This window comes from Lycium barbarum, chromosome 4, assembly GCF_019175385.1.
Source record: "Lycium barbarum isolate Lr01 chromosome 4, ASM1917538v2, whole genome shotgun sequence".
NCBI lineage: Eukaryota > Viridiplantae > Streptophyta > Magnoliopsida > Solanales > Solanaceae > Lycium > Lycium barbarum.
Genome location: NC_083340.1, coordinates 3,101,210 through 3,109,670, shown reverse-complemented (window position 1 = coordinate 3,109,670; position 8,461 = coordinate 3,101,210).

The following is an 8,461-nucleotide window of genomic DNA, read 5'->3' as shown; positions in this document are numbered from 1 at the left end:
GATTTAAATTTTGTTAACATTTACGAATTTGTGTCAGTGCTCTGTTGGAGCCTTAGAGAAGTGTTTGAAGTCTTTGTTGACGAAATCTGTAAGTTGTGTGCCGCATTACCTTGTATATGATTTTGTATGCTGCCTTCATTAAATGTACATTTGTTTGCCTGCTTGTGTCTGTTATGCTAGTAATTGGTGTATAAATTTTATGGGAATAAATCGGCCTGAACGTTGCCTAATTTCAGTCCATTAAACTTTAAAGAATTTCCTATAAGAGCATATGTGAAAAGAGGGTTAGTCTCAGACATCTGTTTCATCTTGTGTGGTTTTGAGATAGTTCAAATCTGTTAAGGTCTAGTAGAAGTTCTCATCCGGTAATTAAGGAGTTTTTTTTTAGTTTAAGTAGTCTCCCTTTTCCATTTAACTTCTCATGAGCTACTAAAAGGAAGCAGGGGAATATTGCATGACAGTTTAAAGAAAGGTAGTGGTCACTATTGCCGTATGCTTATATTGACGATTCAAAATATGACTTGTGAATTTCCAGGCGCACCTTGTTAGTTTAAGAAAGTAAAATATAGTTAAGTTAAGATACTTTCTAGTGAGAATAACTTTGTTCTAAGTAGGTGTTTCCCTTCTCGAGTTGGTATGATTCGAAATAACTAGTTTAGGAAGAAAATGTATCTTCCTATATACTGATTATGCTTGTTTGCTTAAACATATTTCATGTCTTGCTGTTGTTCATACCATGAAGTGATATAGCTGCCATGATGTCGTAAATGTTTTCGATTGCATCATAATATAACCTGCTGAGATTAAGGATCATAATAATTATATCTAGTTTGACATGATATAAACAGGCATATTTGGGGTGATAATGCATGGTCTCGGTTCTGTTTTGTCTCGCATGGGTTCGAAATATGCCATCTGTTAAATTATGAAGGAAATCTGTAAAGAATTTCAAAGAGTGGGTTATGTACCACACTTGCATTTTTTTATTTAGCTGAATGATGTGAGTGTTGTGTTTGAAGTTCTAAAATCATGACATGATCTGGTGACGATTGCCCCTCCCAGGTTCATGATATGAAATACTTTGTTGTTCTGCTTGTTAGCCTCTGTAAATAAACTGAAGCATTGGTTTAGGAGACATCATGTATATATTAGGATATATACATAAGAGTATACCTGGTATATACATGAATCATTTACATTATACATGTTTAGTATTATCTATTGTTTATTTACTAATCCTTTGTCTTTTCATGCATGTCGCATACGAGTTCGAGGGACTCGTTTTTCTCCCGCATTCGGGGTTGGGCTAAAACCCAACGCAAAATTTCTCTTCCAAGTCAGTCAACCTAAAGTCAAAAAATGAGGAAATACAATTTGGGCCCAAGCCCAATCACTACCAACAGTAAACGGACAGCCCACAGCAGCAGTCCCTGGAAATGGGCTGAGCCCATTTGATCTATTTGCTCTTCTATCTTATTTTTTGTGCATCTAATTTATGTTGTATGACTAACGTTTATGCTTGTTGATTAATATAAACTTTAGTAATATTAAGAGTTTTAGTTTAGTTATGGGTAGTTAATTCCACAAAAATTACATTCCATTCTACTTTCTAAATTATTATAGTATCTATAATATTTACTTGGAGTAATTGATATTTTCAAAATGGTATGCCTACATATCTTCAAGCTAAAAGAATCAACATCCACTCCTACTACCTTAGAAGTTTGAAACATAACAAATCTTACACTAACGTTAATTTATTCTAAGAAATAAAAACCAATTAGTTTTAACGGATAGCTTTTCACTTTAATCCTTCTCCCAACATTTGGAATGCATATTTGTTGAAACAACCTTAGCGCAATATATACATTTAACCATTAGTCTCTATATGAAACCTTTAAAATTTTATTTTAACATTAATCTCACAATAACTCTTTAAATTTGTGAGTCGGCATAACTCACTTTTTCAAATACACATAAACGTCACATGTCCTGTTTTCTTTTAATCTATTTTAAACTCTTTATGCAACTATTATTCTTCTACAAATTTTACTTTAAATAACTTTAGGAATACTTATAAGATTACATTTGAAACATCATATTTACACTCAGCCTAATTAATTTTAGTTCGGTCGGTTAACCATTGTTAATGGGTCTTGAAGGGTGCTTAATACCTTCCCTTTAGACTAATTGAACCCTTACCTAGAATCTTAAGTTTCGCAGACCTTAAACAGAGCCGACTTTAGAGAAATAACTTTAATAAACTTTAGGTGTCCTAATTCACCATAAATAATTAGGTGGCGACTCCTTAACAACAAACACAAAAATTTAGGAATCTCCAATATGTCGTACTTCTATTTTAACCTCCGGGGTTAAAAAGGGGGTGTGACAGCTTGGCGACTCCGCTGGGGAACTATACCTAGGTTCTAACCATAACGGACTTAGTTTAAATAGGTTGTGTGTTTATTTTTATTACTTGTGAACTGTTTTTACATGCTATTAATTGTTTGTTTGATATAAACTGTTTGTCTGATATAAACTGTTTATGTGTTACTGCTTTGATAAACTGTCATTCCGTTCATGTTTCCTCCACTTCTGGAAAACTCACACATATTCACACACTTAAAACGGCTTCGCGGTTCGCGCCCGTGCACTACTAAATTACCCCTTTAGTTGGATTGATCTTGTGGATTTAGTCGATCGGCGGTGCAGTCGACGGCCACAGACTTTCCACTCCCAAGTTGTCCGCTTGGGAGAACCTTGTGTCATAGGAAGCCAACTCTTAGTCAGCCTAAGATAGAGCTAAACCAACACCCATTATTAAGAGCATACATTTCATGACCTAGGAGGTTTAATACCCTTGGTGTATTAAATCCATTAGATGACTTTACCCAAACGTCCAAGCGGGTTCACGACCCCGAGTGATACCAATCATACTTTATATGCATGTTTGAAGGATAACTGTGCCTAAATATTGACTATTCGCTCTAATTAATTAAACTTTAGGAAAGGAGGGAATGACTAACATTTCTATGACAGGTATGCATTTGCATCGGAGTACAACAAATAACGAAGATCAAGGGCATCACAAATGGAGCTAGAAGTTAGGCATAGAAATTTTATTTACTTTATTTAGATTAGGAAACACTTTATGTTGTATTCATTTGACATGTAATAAATATTACATTATTTTTTACTTTTGAGAAATAGAATCTGTTTAATTAATCAAAGCAACGGGATGACATATTATGGCACATTTTATCCTTTAAACAACGTTAGGCCCACCTCTGGCGCAAAGAGGTCACATGCATATTAGGACGTGCTAGTTGTTTTGATATAATCGTTTACATTTGTTTGACAACTTGTTTGACTCTACTTGATAAATTATTCGCTACATGCCTTACTCGACTTTACGTGACCATGACTTTACCTAGATATGTTCATGAGATTAACATCGTTTATACTGTATGTCTATTTTATCTTATTCCCGAACAGAGAGTTGATTCGTGTTGACGCTCGATGGCCGACCATCCTTACATCACAAGGTCAAAGACGTCATCGTTGCCTGAACGTAGTTGGGCTGTCCAAGGAAATGAAATTACTATGTCTGATCCGGCCGCATCTGTTCTAACTGGTGTAGAAAACCTCGTGATCGCTAGCGATCCGCCTGAAACTTCCGAACATGGAACTGCTATTCAACGGGATGAACATATCGCCCGCCTGACTCAAGAAATTGAGAATCTACGTGGAGAACTAAATCGGGTTAGGGACTTGACCAATTTATCCATCACACTCCAAAATTCACCTTCTGAACCTAGCAATACTGCACCAGAACCACCTCGTTTCCCATCACTCGAATCCCCAGTTCCTGAGCATTTTCCTCCCCAAAACAATGCACCTACTAACAACAACTTACCTCCGATCACCCCCGCAAATCCACCAAATCCATCATCCGCCTATACTCCCCCGCAAAGTCAACCGCCCACTTACACTAACTATACTCTCCCACAAAGTCAACCACCCACTTACACTAGCTATACTCTTCCACAAAATCAACCACCCACCTACACTACCTATGCTACTCATAATCCACCACCCGTCAACCCCCCAAGTCAATCGCCAGTTCGCACTCCCTATGCTCCTTTACCCACCAACACCAATCCACTACCCACAACCATTCATCTAAACCCACCAAATCAACCACCTATAAACACTACTTATAACACACCACCTCCGGTCCAGAACACCCCCATCGCCCAAACTTATCCAACCCAGCATATACACGGGGCACACTTTGTCACCCCTAATGCACAATATGTTCCTCCAGTATACGCCGTAGAAACACAAGCCTTTACCAATCCAGTAACGGTCAAGTTCCAACCCGAAGTAGATCAGTACGAAGAAATGGAAAAGGATGCAAAGGCAGGGGCAGATAACATGTTGCTAAAAGAGATCCACAGTCTCAAAGAAGCAATGAGAAACCTTCAAGTTGCTAGAGGAACTAAGAGTGTAGAATATGAGGATCTCTGTGTCCAACCTGACGTCGATTTGCCCGTAGGCTACAAACCGCCAAAATTTGATACATTCAATGGAACAGGCGACCCTCATACACACTTAAGGGCTTATTGTGACAAACTGGTTGGAGTGGGCAGAGACCAGAGCATAAGGATGAAGCTCTTCATAAGAAGCTTATCTGGCGAAGCACTTACTTGGTATACACAACAGGATGTCCGTAAATGGCGTGGTTGGAGTGACATGGCGCGAGACTTTATGGACAGGTTCAGTTTTAACACCGATATCACACCAGATAGAGTTTACATGACTAAGTTAACCAGGAAGTCAACTGAGACGTTCCGCGAATATGCGTTACGTTGGAGGTCAGAAGCAGCCAGGGTTCAACCTCCGATGAATGATAGGGAAATGACTGCTACCTTCATTGAATGCCAGGCTGGCATATTTTACGAGAAAATGATAGGTATGATGGGACAAAAATTCACAGAAGTTGTTCGAATGGGAGAAGCCTTGGAAGAAGGAATCAAATCGGGGAAAATTCAGGATCTTATTGCTTTACAAACAATGAACAAAGCTATACAATCTGGTTCTATCAACGGGATTAAAAAGAAGAAGGAAGATGTCGCTGCAGTCATTAACGCTCAAGGACATGAGCCAAACCAAGCCATTCCATACTTTAACCACCCACAACAAACTTTCTACCCTTACCACTACCCTGAACCCTACCAAGCTCCACTACCTCCTTACCCCGTTTACAACACCCAAGCAAACTACTACCAACCCCGAGCGCCTCCGCATCAAAACCCACGCCCGTATCAACCCAACCAAGCTCCAACTTACCAAAATCGACCACATACTATACCTAGAGCCCGTCCAAGCCTTGACACCAAAAACACCCGTAATTACACTCAGATCGCTGAACCCTTGGCTCAATTGTTCGAAAGAATGAAAGCAGCAGGCATAATACAACCGATTGAAGGAAAAATTCCCGAGCCTATCCCAAAATGGTTTGATGGTTCCAAAAGCTGCGCATACCACTCTGGAGTTGTTGGGCACGCCACTGAAGATTGCTATGGGCTTAAAAACAAAATCGAAGCCCTGATTAAGGAAGGAGTAATTCAGCTCGCTGAAGCTAAGCCCAATGTGGTCAACAATCCTTTGCCTGCTCACGGAAATGCCAAGATTTAGAGGAGTCCAGTGCGGAAAGAGTCAGATCAACAACTTTGTCGCTCTCGTGGGAACAATCCAATACAACTACTCGCAACACCAAGGCACTGACAATATGGGGCGCCGAACCAGGAAAGACTATGAAGAATTGGACTTGTACTCCGTCCTCGATCCGTCGGGAGCCTTGGTAGCATGAACATGTAGTGAACTTGTTTTCTTTTATTGATGCTTGAACCGTACTCAAAATTTTGTTTGTTTTGCTTCACCTTGTGGAAGCTTGAATTGCAAAACTATGAATGCATTTCTGATTTTTCTTAATCATCTATTTTCTACTTTATTTATCAAAACTGTCAACTCTACGATTATGACATGAAATGAACGACTAGACAATATACATCCCGAGAACAGTAACAAAGAAACTAGGGGACAAGACAAGATTTCACTCAAAAGAATTGAAATAGCCGATAGGTGATAACATAAGCCTGAAAGCTAGCAAAGGACGACGTTAGTTTGCAACCTTTCCTTTAACAACCACCTTACGAACTACGCTTGACCTGATTCCTCGGTGGATACGTAGGCAGCCCACATAGGGTTCGGTTGTATTTAGAACAAAAAGTCCAAAATATCTTATGCATCCGAACTACGCTGACCTGATTCCCATGGGGAATACGTAGGCAGCCCACATAGGGTTCGGTTGCATTTAGAAAAAAAAAATCAAATGATTTTGCATACATACGAACTACGCTGACCTGATTCCCATGGGGGATACGTAGGCAGCCCACATAGGGTTCGGTTGTATTTAGAACAAAAAGTCCAAAATATCTTATGCATCCGAACTACGCTGACCTGATTCCCATGGGGAATACGTAGGCAGCCCACATAGGGTTCGGTTGCATTTAGAAAAAAAAAATCAAATGATTTTGCATGCATACGAACTACGTTCCGACCTGATTCCCGTGGTGGGATACGTAGGCAGCCCACATAGGGTTCGGTTGCATTTAGAACAAAAAGTCCAAAATATCTTATGCATACGAACTACGTTCTGACCTGATTCTCATGGTGAGATACGTAGGCAGCCCACATAGGGTTCGGTTGCGCTATAACAGAAAATCCAAAAAATCCATACACAAAGAAAACCACATAGGGCCTGATTTCCCCGGAGGAATTCATAGACTATCAACATACAGATCCGTCACACTTAGATAAAATCCAACAAACCCTTTACCATAGATATAGTAAAACTACGCCGACCTGATTCCCTTGGTGGGATACGTAGGCAATCCACATCGGGTTCGGTCCCTTTATTATAAAAAACTTCAGAACATTCACCCTTACGAACTACGTTCTGACCTGATTCCTCAGCGGATACGTAGGCAACCCATATAAGGTTCGGTCACACCGCAACATAAATTTAGTACACCCTTCAGAACCAAAACTGGGGCATATTTTTTTGAAAAAAAATATAGACAAAAGAACGGGGACATTGACAAGATTAAGGCTACCAGACCAGAAGTATTATAGATCGATTACTTTGGAAGTATCACAATCTGAAATTGGCAGAAATATTTTACAACTTACATACATATATTTACACATATATCTTTCATTACATACATATATATCTTTCCTTAGATACATACATTTATATATATATATATATATATATATATTTCACAACTTATATACATATAGTCACATTTTCTTATACATATACCTACATACCTACCTTTCAAATCAAATACTTTCTTGCAATTGTTTCACTATTGTTCACCTACCGAGGCTTGAACGGAGATCACAAGATCCAAACAAACAAGACGAATGGAGAGCCAACCACGTCAAGCTTCGAGTCAACACGAATCAACTTCCCCCTCCCAAACTAAGAATTTTTCTTTGAGTGCAGGACCGCCAGATCAACAGTCAAATCTATCAATCATGGCAGAAAAGCATCATCTGGCTCAATATGGCCTCGCCTAAAAAAAAAAGCCAAACGGCTTTATTTCTAACTCTATCTTTAATCTTTATTTTTATCACAATAACTTTATGACTTTATATACCTGTTTTGTAGGTTGACGAAGTTGGAGGCGAATTAAATCAGGATCACACGTCATTAGTTCAGCCTGTCACGATACCATCAACATCATAAGCCAAACGGCTATTCTACCGCTTTGCTCCATACTTTACCAATTACTTTATCATATACTTTACCAGCTTTAACCATTTTACTCTGAACTTTGCAGGAATTATTATCAAGTCCCCGAAGACAACCGGAGACACATCATCAAATCTCTGAAGACAACCGGAGATGCATCATCAAGTCCCGAAGACAACCGGGCATCACTTGGCTATACTGCCTCATACGCATAAGCCAGACGGCTACACATCATCAACTCTAATGATTTACCTTGAACTTTACAGGAATATCATCAAGTCCCCGAAGACAACCGGAGACACAGCATCAAGTCCCCGAAGACAACCGGAGACACAGCATCAAGTCCCCGAAGACAACCGGAGGCACAGCATCAAGTCCCCGAAGACAACCGGAGGCACAACATCAAGTCCCCGAAGACAACCGGAGACACATCATCAAATCTCTGAAGACAACCGGAGATGCATCATCAAGTCCCGAAGACAACCGGGCATCACTTGGCTATACTGCCTCATACGCATAAGCCAGACGGCTACACATCATCAACTCTAATGATTTACCTTGAACTTTACAGGAATATCATCAAGTCCCCGAAGACAACCGGAGACACAGCATCAAGTCCCCGAAGACAACCGG